At 37.0% G+C, this 15136-nt stretch overlaps 1 protein-coding gene and 1 pseudogene across 2 annotated transcripts in view; both read right to left on the reverse strand.

Moving 5' to 3' along the window:
• Ubqlnl (ubiquilin like) overlaps positions 1 to 15017 on the reverse strand; it is a 63990-nt gene extending 48973 nt beyond the window's left edge. The window contains exon 1 of one of the 2 annotated variants that reach the window (XM_063256617.1): positions 14871 to 15017. The gene's annotated coding sequence lies outside the window, so the exon portion shown is untranslated. The remainder of the gene's footprint in view (positions 1 to 14870) is intronic. The other variant, XM_005001666.2, reaches the window with a different exon arrangement.
• On the reverse strand, positions 14586 to 14775 carry LOC111755533 (small nucleolar RNA SNORA73 family; annotated as a pseudogene).
• Positions 15018 to 15136: the final 119 nt, after the last annotated feature.

Raw genomic sequence — 15136 nt, forward strand, 5'->3', positions numbered from 1 at the left:
TATTGTATTCATCATTAAAATTAAAAGTCAAAATGCTTAATCTAATGCCTGTATTTTTTAGTGAATAAAGGAAAATATATCTATATATCTCTATCTCTATGTCACATATCATTAACACTAGGAATTAGCCTAGCCTGATATGAAGGCTAGAATATAAATAAGATCATATTCAGGCAACTCAACCTGAATTTTAATCCAAGACTAAATTCATCCTTGAAAATGTGTTTCACATCTCAACGTTATCATCTAGCAGTAAAAAATACATCTTTTGAGTTTCTGTACCACTTTTTATGAAAGTCACTGTTTTGTTGAGTCATGAGTATTCATTTTTGAGTTATTAGCTATCATTTAATGTTTGGTTCTTAATTCCATTGAAAGCAGTACATACCCTGAGGAAAAACATTACTTTGCAAGGCTTTTTATTCCCATTGTCTACAGCATCACAACATGTTCACAGCAGATATCAATATGTGTGTGTGTATATATATATATATATATATATATATATGAATTCTTATTCTAAAAATTTAACATTATTTTTCTGTTCTCCATGCATTTTTCTTTGAATGCGTTCTCAGCCTTGGAATTCAGTATCATACAGAGAGAATGGTGCTAGGTTCTAGGAGACGTGAATTTAAAATCTAGATGTACTCTTTTTCAATGAGCTTGAGAGTTTACATGTCAATGAACTTAATATATAACATTATACATTTATGTCAGAGTAAAGAAGAATGTTCTGTTTATTTTCCTCTACTATTCACATAGTTTTATATCTTAAAAGCAATAACAATAAAGATTTTAAAGCAAACTTATTAGCATTCATTATATGATAGAAAGCTGTGAAGGAGTAGTTACAGAGGGCCTTTCTTTCTCAGACCTTGTTGCAGTCAGGCAAGTTTATATTTCTAACCCCATGGAAAAGTTATTTGAATCCTATTGAGTTAATTCTAATTTACCACTATCAGTATGACACATGACAAGAATAAAGACACTAAGACATATTTGTAGTTGTGGTGAGCCATGGGATCTTAAATCCAGCTAAGATGATGGTTAACAAGAACAAAGGCTATTACCCAGGGCTGAACCCAGGTTTTATTAATTCTTCAAGACAGGAGTGACACAGGATGAGCAACTGTAGTTGTGGCAGGAAGTACATGAGTGCCATGAGCTGGACTAGGTAGGCGAAATCACCTCTGCAATATGCAGAGAGACATGCAGAAACAGTAATCTGTGAACACAATTTGAGGCAGTATCTAATGTTTTGAGATCATGCTTTAGCTCTGATATGTGATTTTTTATGCCCTGAGATGTCACTGCTTCTCTCACTCCAGGATCAATTCCAGCCAGCAATGTGGAGTGTGGCTCTCCCTCCCACCTAGATCACACAAGCTACTTGGGAGCTATGGGGCAGACCACCTCCCACTTCAAAGATTACACTTCAGCATCTCTGCTAGATCGATTTGCATCGTTTAAACCAACTGGGGGGATACATATCAATGCATGGAAATAGGGCAGGGTTTAGCCAAAATGGAAATGATTGCTCTTCTTTCAAGGAGGGTTGCCTCCACAACTATCAATTAAGTTTTAGGTTCTATCTGCCTCACCTTGCAGCTTTGCTCAATAAAACCACCTTAAGAAGCAGGGTCAGCAGGTAACCCACTTTTCTGGCCCCCTTCCATCTCTTTTAGATGGAGGCTGTCTTTCTCTCGATAAATTATTCCTACTCTTTAGGAAAAAAGTTTTGGGTTCTAGATCTTGTTGGAGTTCTGAATCTTCCTTTTTACTAATTGTACTCTGAGCATGTTACTACATCTCTCAATGTCTTAGGCTTCTCATCTTTAAAATGGAAATAATATTACCTTTCTTTTAATGATTTTATGAAAAATAACTACATAAAAAAAAAGTTATAAGAACTATGGGAGTAATAAACCCCAAAAGTGTAATTGTTATTGTAAAAAAGAGAGGAAAAGAAGGTGATCTAAAGGATATAACTGCATGTATGTTTAAGTGTATAGGATAGAAAGCCATATTACCGAGTTTTTGTTGTATCATTGAACAGAACTGTCTGCAATCTCACTGGACGAATGTCTACTTTGTATGCTTTAATTTTGAAATTTGGACAACTGTTTCTGGGATGACAATATGTAATCTATTAACTAGTGATTTCTTACTGTATATTTTCTTTTCTTGAAATTCTGTGTTACTTGTACCCTTTTACTGCTTTGGGTTTTTTTCTCTTAAAAAAAGAAAAATGAATACATACATCTATCTTTTAAATTTTTTATATATCTATCTTGGAAAAGTACTTAGCATATAAATAAATGCTGTAAGTGTTGTACTCTTAAGAAAAACAGCTTCCTTGTATGTGTACTATAGCAAAGCCTGTAAGGTGGCCTTACTGTATGCGTTTTCCTTCTCCTTCTGGGTGACCTAATTGATATGTTAATCAATGCTCTTCTCTGTAAAGAATTGCAAAACCTTACCTAATTGATATGTTAACTATTGTTGCCCTGTACAAATAACAGATGCGGTGCTAAGATAAGCTAACAGGAGTTGTTAATTACTCCTAGGCTTCCCCATTTTCTGCTGAGGAAAACAGGATTCCTTCTTATCTAAACTTGCTTGTATGCAGGGAGACTTGCTTGTTAGCACAACCCTTACCTGACCTTGCTCTCCCCAAGGAAAGTAATCTTGCCATATTTTCTGTTCTGTAATGCACTGCACTGCCTTCCCCTTTTCCCTACCCGGTGGTAGTCTGTCATAAAATGTGCTAATTGCGCTGTTCTTAAGAAATGCTTAACTTCAAAGAAATTACAAAAATGTTGTGGCTTAACCTTAATGCACCAAAAGGGTTAGGTTCCAAATCCTTGTAAAAACTTAAGTTTCAGCTTCTTGTAACTTTCGACCCCTTCCCACATGTTAGTGTTAATGAGCTGTCCCAAGATAATTAACGCCTCCCCCCTTCCACATGTTATTGCTAGCAAGCTGTCTAATAATTAACCTTCCCAAATGTTACTGCAAATGTGCTATTCCAAGATAATGCTTATCTGCAGGATGGGAGTAACGTGAAAGGCACCAAAGGCTCCCAATGTTGTCAGAACTAAGTGGACAGCTTTACAGTTTCCAGATTTGGGTCAACAGCTTAACAGCTCTGCGGGTTTCTTTTGTGCCCCCCCCCCTTCTTCAGCTTTTAAAACCAACTTCTCCAGTCTCGGGGGTGCGCAGTCTCCAAATTGGCTCCAGGGGGTTGCGTCACCAAGGCCTGGCCTAAAATAAAGCCTCTGCTCCCCAAATTTTAATTTCTTACTTCCTTGGGTTTTTATTCCGGGGTCCGAGCTATCACAGTAAGTGTGTAAATAAATGCTGTACAAATGGTACCGTTACTTGTATTGCTGTTTCAGTTATTACTTATTAAAAACTGATCTCATATTTGGCAATTAGTAATTGTTCTGAGATCTAAGCACATTGCATGTCTTACATTTTAATTCTAAAAGAAAGGACAAAAGAAAAAAACAATGAATCAAAAAGAAATTATTTTACTATAATGTTTACAACAAAAAAATTCATCCAAATGCTATTTTAATATGTCAAAATTAAGTACATTGTAAAATAAATTACAGACATCACTTTAAATAGAATTATACCAGGCCAGGGGTTTAGCTCAGTGGCATAAATGCCTGACAGACAAGCACAAGGTCCTAAGTTTAATTCTCAGTACCAAGATAAATAAATAAATATAATTATACCACTCAAGATACACAGACTTTCTTATTGTTTTCCAAATACACTAGACTTCTTCCTACTTTAGGCCTTTATATATAGTATTCTGGTTCCCTGAAATGTAATTCATTCCCTCGATCTTCACATAATTTACACATACACACACACACACACACACACACACAAAATCCAGAAGCAAAGGATCACAGCTCAATGAAAAACTTGGGAGAATTATTCTGAATTATAAATCAAGAGCTGATTTTTCTCAATGTATAAGGGGGTCCTTATGATATAGGAGAATGATACCCCCAGCCTACTAGATGTCTGGTACAAATTTATGTTGCCTAAAATCGAAGAATAATTTTAGGAACAATGGAGGTTAAGAGCATATTATATTAATTGAGAGAAAGAAAGATACTGAGAGATAGAAGGGTTCCCAAGTGGGTTGCCAAAGACTATCTTTTTAAGACATTTTTATAAAACAAAACCACAATGTGAGGCATGTCTAGCATGGGGGAAAATGGAAATGGAAATGCACCAGGTAAGTGGGACAGAACTATGGTCATTCAATGAGATTACAAGTGTTAATTGCTCAGGTGAAAGAGATTAAATTGGAATCAAATGTGGAGACAAATCATGTAGCAAGCAGGTATGAATACGATAGGGTCTTTGCTCGTAAAAAGTTAGGTTAATGACTCCTGGCTTCCTCAAGATGACTGATACCTATTTAGAATATCAATACCTGATGCTTATACTTAAGATGTGGTTGTATTTGTTTGGTCTTTTGTCTTCAACTCTGGCCCACAGCAGGAGGTATCTGTCTCCTCCAAGGTTGCAAAGTATGGGGCCTTCTTGCACTGGCTTCTTTGAGGGCCCAGCCCTGTCTGACTGCCTATAATATTTTTATCTAACTTAGCTGCCTGTAACACTTACAATGTACAAGGAAAAAAAATCAGAAATCTGATAGACACAAAAGACAAAGATGAATCTCATTTGGTGGCACGTTCCTGCAATCCCAGTACCTGAGGATGCTGAAATGAAAGAACCACTTGAGTCTAGGAGTTCAAGACCAGCCCAAGAAACACAGGAGACCTTACCTCAAAAAACCAAAATGAACTGAGCATGGCGGCGCATGCCTGTAATACCAGCACTTGGGAGGCTGAGGCAGGAGGATCATTGTGAGTTCAAGACCAGCCTGAGCTATTTTAAAGTGAGCTCAAGGCCAGCCTGAACTGTAGAGCAAGACCCTGTCTCAAAAAAAGGCAAAAGCTCTGGGGATTTAGCTCAGTGGCTTAAGTACTTGCCTACTAATTTAGGTACAAGATTGTGAGTTCAATCCCAGGTAACAAAACAAAACAACAACAACAACAACAAAAAAAAAAAAAAACCACAAAAACAAAACAAAGAAATGAAACAGGCAAGTAAGCCAACAAATAAAAATAGGGAAGACATATCTAGAACATGCTAATTTACTATTAATAAGAAAAATACAATAAAAACTACAAGTATCACCTGTCAAGTTAGCAAAGATAGAACTCACATCTTCTCATACTCTGCTTATTGATGTGCAATATAATAGAATTTCTATGGAATTTGGAAATACTTATCAAGATTCTTATACATTTATCTTTCTTTCTTTCTTTCTTTCTTTCTTTCTTTCTTTCTTTCTTTATCGGTACCGGGGATCGAACTCATGACTGCCTGCTTGCAAGGCAGGTGCTTATGCTGCTCAGCTAAATCCCCAGCCCCTACATTTATCCTTTGACCGGGAACCCATACTTATTTAAAATCAGATTTCAGATATGCCTTCATATGGACAAATTTATCTCTCTACAAGTTTAGTCATCATGAGAATGACATAAAAAATATTTGAAACAACCTAAATACAGCAGTACCTGGGTATTTATTAACTGGTTCCAGGAAATGAGATGAATACCAAAAATGAAGACCAAACAATTGTTTTGACTGGAAAGCAAGCCACGAGGCATTGGACACCAGCAAGTTCTCACCTGTACATCAAGTACCAAACAAGGATAACCGAGAAAAAAAATATTCCCCTCAATCCATCAAGTCTAAATTCAAGGAGTGTCAAAGCAGTCATCTACCAAGGTATGACAGTAAGCCTGAATTCCTGGTTTCCAAACCCACACCCTTCTGCTAGTTAGAATTATAAGAACTTGGTTACATAAAGGCCTTTATTTTTTTTAAGTGCTAAGGGTCAAACACAGGACCTTATGCATGCAAGGCAAAAGCTCTACCACTGAGGTACATCCTCAGTTCTACACAATAGCTTTTGGAGTCACACAGACTTCGGTTAGAACTACAGTCACTATATACAGTGCATACCAACCAGCTGTTTTTCACTATGCAATAAGTTTAACCTCTTTAAACCTCAGTTTCACTCTTAGTTAAAAACAAAAACCCTCATAACATCTATTTCAGAGGTTATTTTGCTTACAAATTTTGGAAAGCAAAATTTTTCTAATATAGTACTATTGCAGTAAAAGTAACCTAATGGTGGTTAGAATTAAAGATAAAGTTTGACCTTTTTCATGTAAAACTCAACTTCCTGGAAGAAACAATGCAAAAGAGTCCCTTGCCTTGCAAATGGAAGAGTGAGAACCCAAGGGAGAGATGGAATAAGGAAGATCTGATTCAAAGGGTAAATCTTATACTATATAAACAGCTTATTACTATAATGTAAAGTAAACTACACTAGAATTTCCTAAAGTATAGCATAGGTCACACAAACTTCTAGGAACTTGTGACATTATTTTTCCACTCTCCTAAATCTTTCTCATTTCTTCCTCTATCACTATGTAAAGAGTTATATTGTTATCCTTAAATAGTCCCAAAGGAATGATCCTGTAGGGAAAGAAAAACTATTTGTCCTTCCTCCCACTTTCTCCAACTGGGAGTCTGACAATCACACTGACAAAAGACAGGTAAACAAGTGAAAAACAAATTTACTGATATACGCAATATGTGATGTTAACAAACATGGGAGAAACTCGGTAACAGATAACTCAAAGAGGTGGTGAGAACTTGGGCTTCCGCAATGTCCTCATTCAGAAAAATACATTTTTAGATATGTAACAAGACAAAGGAAGAGGTTTTAGGCATCTTAGGTATCAATCTGTGGAACAGTACACACTGGGAACTAATGAAGGATGAGGAGTAATTAATAAGGCTCACATATATAGACTGGTTTTTGGTGTGACATCTCTGGTGACAGGCTGCTATCATGTGCTTGTATATACTGAAAATCAGGACACCTTAACTAGGGGAAATAATGCTTTGTTTCTAGACAACTAGGGAAAGGCAGAGAGCTCTTCTGAATTTCCTTTCATCTCCATCGCCTTAGGCTTGAAATATTTTATGAGTCTGGCAGGGTGCTACTCTGGAGGTGGAGACAGGAAGACAGCTATGAGTTGGGAGGCCAGCCTGGGCTACACAGAGCTAAAGGGCAGTCTAAACTATACAAGCAGACCCTATCTCAAAACAAAACAAAACAACTCCTTGTACCAGAACCATTCAGCTGTTCTAACAAAATACTACATAGCATATAGCTAAAAGTACAGAAATTATTTTTTCACAATTCTGTAGACTGGGAAGTCCAAGATCAAGCAGATTCAGTGTCTTGTCAGGACCTTCCTTCTGATTCGCAGATGGTGTCCTTCAGCTTACCTACTATCACCACCAACTGGTGATCAAGTTTCAATCAGTAACCTCTGGCACCCGAAAAGCAGGGCTGGGGGCTAAGAGGTGGAGGGTGGGGGGTGTTACTCAAACCACAGAAGAACTCTTCCAATGGCTCAATCATTTCAACTTGACAGATGCTTCGGGAGAATTACATTGAAGGAAAAAACAAAAAACAAAAAACAGTAAGAAGTAAAAGCAAAATGGTTCTTTGCCTATCCCATCACATTTTTCCAAACTTCACTGTTAACCCTGCAACAAACACAAAGGATTTCAGAATAAGACTATTTTTTGAATCACAGAGAGGGAAATAAGAGAAACTACACTCTTCACATTAGCAAGCAAAAAAATGAAATATTTACGAATTATTCTTACGAAAGAAGTGAAAGACTTATACAGTGAAAATTATAATACACTGAAAAAAGACATTGAAGATGATCTCAGAAAATGGAAAGACATCCCTTGCTCATGGATAGGAAGAACAAACATTGTGAAAATGGCCATTCTCCAAAAACTGTTATACAAATTCAGTGCAATCCCAATAAAAATACCATCAACATACCTTATAGATCTAGAGAAATCACTCCTAAATTTCATCTGGAACCAGAAGAGACCTAGAATAGCAAAGGCAATTCTAAGCAGCAAAGACAAAGCAGGAGACATCACAATCCCTGACTTGAAGTTATACTACAAAGCAACAGTAGTAAAATCAACATGGTATTGGAATCAAAACAGAGCCGAAGATCAATGGAATAGATTAGAAGATACAACCACAACTACAAACACACTCAACCACCTTATTTTTGATAAAGGAGCCAAGAAAGTTCACTGGAAGAACGACAGTCTCTTTAATAAATGGTGCTGGAAAAACTGGCTCTCCACTTGCCAAAAACTAAAGCTAGACCCATGCCTATCACCATGTACTAAATTAAAATCTAAATGGGTAAAAGAGCTGAATATTAAAACAGAAACACTAAATCTATTGGAAGACAAATTGGGTAGAAACCTTGAAGACATAGGAGTAGGTAGAGAATTCATGAACAGGACTCAAACCGCACGGGAAATACTTCCCAGAATCAATAACTGGGACCACTTCTTATTAAAAAGATTCTGCATGTCCAAAGAAATCTCCAGCATAATGAAAAGAAAACCCACAAACTGGGAAAAGATTTTAGTGCTCTCTCTCAGACAAGGGACTCTTGTCTAAAACATATAAAGAATTAAAAAAAACTCAGACCCCCAAAATTCAAAGATCCAATCCAAAAATGGGCATCTGAGATGAATACGCACTTCTCAGGTGAAGAAATGCAAATGGCAAATAAATACATGAAAAAATGTTCATCATCATTGGTCATTAGAGAAATGCAAATTAAACCCACACTGAGATACCATCTTACTCCTGAAAGAATGGCCAGGATCAAGAAAACCAACAACAACAAATGCTGGAGAGGCTGTGAGGAAAAAGGAACTCTCCTACACTGTTGGTGGGAGTGTAGACTGGTGCAGCCTTTGTGGAGGTCAGTCTGGAGATTTCTCAAAAAGCTGGGATTGGAAGTCCCATTTATTCCAGCTATTCCACTTCTAGGCATATTCCCAGAAAAACTGAAAGCATCATACCACAGGGATATATGTGCACCTATGTTTATAGCAGCACAATTTGTAATCGCCAGCTCTTGGAAACAACCCAAGTGTCCATCAACTGAGGAATGGATAAAAAAGTTGTGGTATTTCTATACAATGGAGTATTATTCAGCTATAAAGAAGGATCATATTGAGATATTTATCAATAAATGGGCGCAGCTTGAGACCATACTCATAAGTTAAGTAAATCAATCTCGCATGTGTGAATACCGAATAGTTTCCCTAATGTAAGTAATGATTCAAATATATAAAAATATGTGGTAATCATGATTCCCCATTATGTGGCCTTGAAGCCTTATATAGTTTTCACTTATTAATTAGAAAGGCTTTATTCTGGGCTTCTTGATATGGAAATATTTGAAGCTATAGTATATGAAGTTTTATTCAAATATTTCAAGGAAAAAGACAGACACTATGGTAACTATTATTAAGTCAGGTTATTTGGTGGTGAAGCACTAGGTTGCTGAAACAAGTCATGCTTTGACCTGTATTGTTATATTGTTATGTCCTGTTTTATCTCAATCTCTCCCTTATTCATTAAAAAAATTATTTAGTTATTTCTTATGTTTGTTTTAAGGGGAAAAATTTAAAAAATTAGCAGGATATATAATAGTAACTTTTTTTGATTTCCTATTAACTTGTTTTGAAGTCCTGTAGTACTCCCAGGATCTTGTTTTGACTGATTAGACTCTGTTTCATTCTGTATGATAGTATCAAGTTTGAGGGTATAGGCAACTACTTTGAAGGCAATAAGATTCACTAGGATGCCCATTTTGGTTTGACTATTGTCTCCTTTGGAAGTCCTGTAATGTTTACAATGCTTAAGTTTTATTGGTCTTGTTCTCTACTGTTTTGTTCAACTTTATAATATCTAATGAGATAGACAATTCTTTTTAAGGAAACAAGAGACATTGTTGATAGCCTTGTACTCTGTTTTACATCATGTGCTATGTCTACGCTTGGTTTTGACTGACAGCTTTGTTTTGCCATATTTGACTTTATTCTCTCCCCCCCCCAAAAAAGTAGTAAGAACTAAGGAGTGATAAAACCCAAAATGTGTAAATTTTGTTGTAAAAAAAAGAGGGAAAAAAAGAGCTCTAAAGGATACAACAGCAAGTGTGTTTAGGGGTGTTAAATAGCTGACCATATTAATGTTTTTGGTTGGATCATTGAACACAACTGTTTGCAGTCTCACTGTTTGAATGTCCACTTTGTATGCTTTGATAGTGTGATTTGAGCAACTATCTCTAACATGATAATATGTAATCTATTAACTGGTGATTTCTTACTTTTTTTTTTTTTGTAGTTCTATATTACTTGTACCCTTACACCGCTTTGTTTTATGTTTTTCTCTTTTTCCTTTTAAATAAAATTTTTTAAAAAAGACTATTTTTTGAGCTTTCAGATATCATGACCTACTTCTTTATTTATACTAAATTGCCTTTAAAAAATAAATACATTTGCATTTCTATGTTCACATCAATTGTGACTAGAATTAAGCCACTCTAGGCTACATGTTTCATTTTAGCAAAGTCTTAATTAAGCACTTCGGGCCAGGGATTTAGTTCAGCAGTGTAAGTGCCTACCTTGCAAGTATGCAGTTGTGAGTTCGATCCCCAGTACCAAAAAAAAAAAAAAAGTGCTTCTACCTTTTGGACACCTTTCTTCTTTAGGTCCTCCACTCATCAATCTAAGAATCTTGATGCCCCAAACCAAACAGAATCTCACAGAGCTGATTTAGGAAACAGATGTTAGTGAAGAGCAAGGAAGGGGGTAACCTTCATCCTCATTCTGAATCTCTCCTGTACTCAAACCACTTTTGAGTACCAATGATGCCTACAGCATCTATACAGATCGTGTCTTGCAGTTCTAAAAGTAGAGTAAGGGTCAGCAAAAAAAGCCCTGTGAACTGTGGCCAGCTGACTGGGTCAGCTTTCAACCTGGATAACTCCTGCCATTTTTTCTAAGTCAGGTATTAGAGGCACTTCCCATACACAACTTCATAGAAATCGAAAGGAAGCACTATTAACATCTGGAAATGAGATAAAAGATTTAAGACTGTCCTCACAATGAAATGTTCAGTGTTGTATAACAAACCCTGCAGTTACATCTTCGGGTTTTTTTTTTTTTTTTTTTTTTTTTTTTTTTTCTGTTTGTTTTGTTTTGCTTGTACTGGGGATTGAACTCAAGACTTCACGCTTGCCACAGGCACTTGTGCTGCTGAGCTGTATCCTGGGCCCTACCCTCTAGTTAATATCTGGTTCTATAAAGGTGTGTTCCACTGTGGGTCTAAGGTCTATTTGCAACCATGTAGATGGTTTTAAAAATGATAATAATGCAAATGTTTCTTGTCTAGCATTGAAAATGATTCCTGGGCCGGGGGGTTTAGCTCAGTGGCATAAGTGCCTGCTTGTGCTGGGGTGAGTTCAATCCCCAGCACCAAAAAAAAAAAAAAAAAAATGATTCCGGTTCTTTGTAAATGGAAATTTACTTTACTTTATCTTATAAGGAATTAAAATGTGTCAAATATTCATTCCCTAGTAATACCACACAGAATCTGTTCATAAAACAAAACACAGTTTTAATCAACACAGTAAAGTCTTCAAAGGGAGAAAGCAAAATGGATGTATTTACAAATAACTGGCAAACTCCTATAATCCCAAGCACTCTGGAAGTTAAGACAGGAAGCTCACTGAGAATCTGAGGTCAGCCTGGGCTACAAAGTAAAATGCAAGACTGGCCTGAACTATGTAATGAGATCCTTCCTCAAAGAACCAAAAAAAAAAAAAAAAAAAATAGAATCCTGTTTAACATGGTTCTGGGGCATTAGTATTAGATAAGAATAGTAGTTTAGAATTAATTAAACAGCAAAGTCAAAATTTTGAGATAAAGTGCTTAAAAAATATTGAGGAGTAAACTTATTTAGTGCTATCTGTCAAAGACTTGAACAAGTTAATGTTTATATAAATTAATTCTAGGTTGAATAAAAAAGTTATTTGAAACTTTTATCTACTGTTGAAGAGCTTCCTAAAATGGTAAACCACACTTACAAAGATAGTAAAATAGTAAGACTTGTCAATGCAGGAAGTGAGCTGTACAGAAAGCAGGTTTTAGTTTTTATTCCTTAAGTCATATTCTTATTTGTACTGATGTTAATGATGTGCTGATACTTTCATTAATGTATTAAGTACATCTTTGATATGTGTTTATTTTGTATCTGTACGAATGTTCTCATACCTGGGTTTTAAATTCTTTAATAAGGGAAGAAGGATGAATGGAGAGAATGAATTAAGTAGAATTAAAGCCTTACCTGAGATTACTGATTATAAATTTAACAAGAAAAGGTACGTATGTGTGAGGGTATGTATCTCCAAAATAGACTGGATGAAAAGAGATCAATTTAAATGCCAAATTTATTTTATTTTATTTACATTTATGTATTTTGGGGACTACTGGGGATTGAATTCATGACCTCACACTTGCCAGGCAGGCACTTGTGCCACTGAGCTAAATCCCCAGCCCCTAAATGCCAAATGTAAATAATTTTGACAGTTACTTAGGAAAGTACAGTGATGAGTGATTATAAAAGTGAAGTTTTAAGTAGGCAATCAGGAGAGTATTGTAGACCTGGTAGAAGTGCCACAAACAGGTTAAAGGTCCTAGGAATCAATAGGTTACAGCTCCCAGTGGAATCAAAGCATACTGGGGTGATAACAACAGTTTAAATGATAAAAGTGATAGCTAGAGTGTGGACCACCTGAAATTAAGGTCATGGATAGGAATTAAAGATTGTCCTGGATAGGAATAAAATGTGTGACATTACAATGGGAATAAAAAACTGAGGAACATAAAAGACATGTTCATGTTTGTGCAGAGTAGGGCCTGGGGATTTAGCTCAGTGGCACAAGCGCCTCCCTTGCAAGCGCATGGTCCTGAGTTCGATCCCCAGTACCGATTTAAAAAAAAAAGAATGTTTGTGGAGAGATTAAGAGAACTGAAGGCCAGAGTAAGGAAGAGGTGTCTATGTCAGTGCAGACATCACCAAGAATCATAATAAAATTATATAGAGACAGCACAGAAGCCACCAAGAGAAGGAGAATGTCAGTGATAAGTAGATAATTGGATAACTGGACTATCAGTGATTAGTATGAGCTGTTCAATAATATACTGAAATTTTAAAAATTTTAAGAAAGGAGAACAACAGCAATAAAATGCAGGGAGATTGACTAATGCCAACAGCACGCTAAGAAATTTTATAAGGGTGATAGAGAATAAAGGATTGTCCTCTGGAGAACCCAGAGTTAGTTAAACCAAGAAAGAGAAATATTTCAAGCTTTTGGCAAGATAGGGAATTCTGCTCCTGATTAAGTGAATTCCAGGTTGTCCACTAAAAAATTTCAAAAGCTGGTTTATGGTGGCATAAAGAACAAAAAAAATAAGTATATACAGAATTTTATGGATAGAGTCTGAGTGTGACTTTGAGTCTTGAACTGCTAGCATCTTCACACATATAAAGTAAAACATTGCCCTGTTCCTGGGGAGTCTCGAAGCAAGTCAGTGAATGGCAGTGCATACTGTCAGGAGAAAAGCATGAGAGGTAATCACAGGAAAATGCACAGCTGTCTGCTCCAGCTGATACAGATATGGAGGCTGAAGGAAGAAGCGAGCTGATCCTCACTGGACCAGAGTACTCTCTAGATTCCTGGGACCTCACCCCAATATTTCTCCCATTTTCTGAATATGATGGGCTTCATCTGTTCACCACAGCACAGTCAAGTACCCCCTAAGATATATTTTTGCTTTAAGAAAATAATGGTACCCGGATATGATGGCACTCCTGTAATCCCAGCACCCAAAAGGCTGAGGCAGAGGATCGTGACAAGTTCCAAACCAGCCTGGGCTACAAAGTGAGCCCAAGGCCAGCCTGAACTGCACAGCCAGACCCTGTCTCAAAAAGACCAAAAAAAAAAAAAAAAAAATTACTTTATTTCTCTGGATTCTCACCCTTCTATCTCCTAAGAAGATGGGGTTTTTTCTCCTATGTGATTATTTCCCTGTAGCCACTGATGTCTGTGCTGAATTTAAAGAAAAAGCCTCACTTTATAGCCCAGGCTGGTATGTCTCAAAAAGATAAAAAAAATTTTAAAAGTGGTAATACCTCACAATTTTAAAATGTTTACAAATATATTTAAATACTTTTTAAAAAAAATCATTGAATCCATATCATTCAACTTCATATCATGGAATGAGGGGAAGCTGTAAAATCAAAATTAATCAATGCTTAATCAACTATTAAGCACATTGGTGTGCCTCAACTCAATTTTGCTACTAAATCTCTATGTATTTTAAATTGCCAGGGGTAAGCTTACACTTTTTTTTTTGAGGTTTGTAATTCAAATTTATTTATTTATTTATTTATTTTATACTGGGGATCAAACTCACCCCACACCTGCCAGGCAGGTGACTGTGAAGCTGAGCTAAATCCCAGGCCCCAGTAGCTCAAGTTTAGTTTTAAGTTGATTAGACACTGTTTCCTGCATGCTTTACCTCCGCAGTCACTGCCCAAAAGACTCTGATAAGTTGTAGGAATATGCAGGCGCAGACACAAGGCCTAGCGTGGCGGAAAGGGACTGGACATCACCGGGCAGAGCCCTATACTCCCTTACGCCACCTGGACAGAGCCGGGGAGAGTGACCTCCCGGGTATCCACCTTGGATGGTAAGCGGCTACTAAAGATGCTAAGACTTCAATATGTACCTGCCCATGGTCACACGAACTGTTGTAGCACCTACTGTGATTTAAGATCTTACCACAATTTTTCTTTGGTTGGGTCATATGCTTCTACCTCTGATCACCCCGGAACTGGCACTGCAGCATTCTTAAAACAAAGACAGACTTCCCAGAAAGCACATACATGCCTGGGATTCGGACCTCACCACAGGACTTTCTGGCCTTTCCAAGGCCTCCAAGGCACTTCCGCATCCGGGGCTTTACACCCCCCCCCACACACACACACACCCCGCCTCAAGCCATTTACTCTTCCCGGTCTAGAGCCCGGTGTGCACCCCCGCGGCCC

This window comes from Cavia porcellus, unplaced genomic scaffold (genome assembly GCF_034190915.1).
Source record: "Cavia porcellus strain 051 isolate PalLab524CR breed Dunkin Hartley unplaced genomic scaffold, mCavPor4.1 scaffold_9, whole genome shotgun sequence".
Lineage (NCBI taxonomy): Eukaryota > Metazoa > Chordata > Mammalia > Rodentia > Caviidae > Cavia > Cavia porcellus.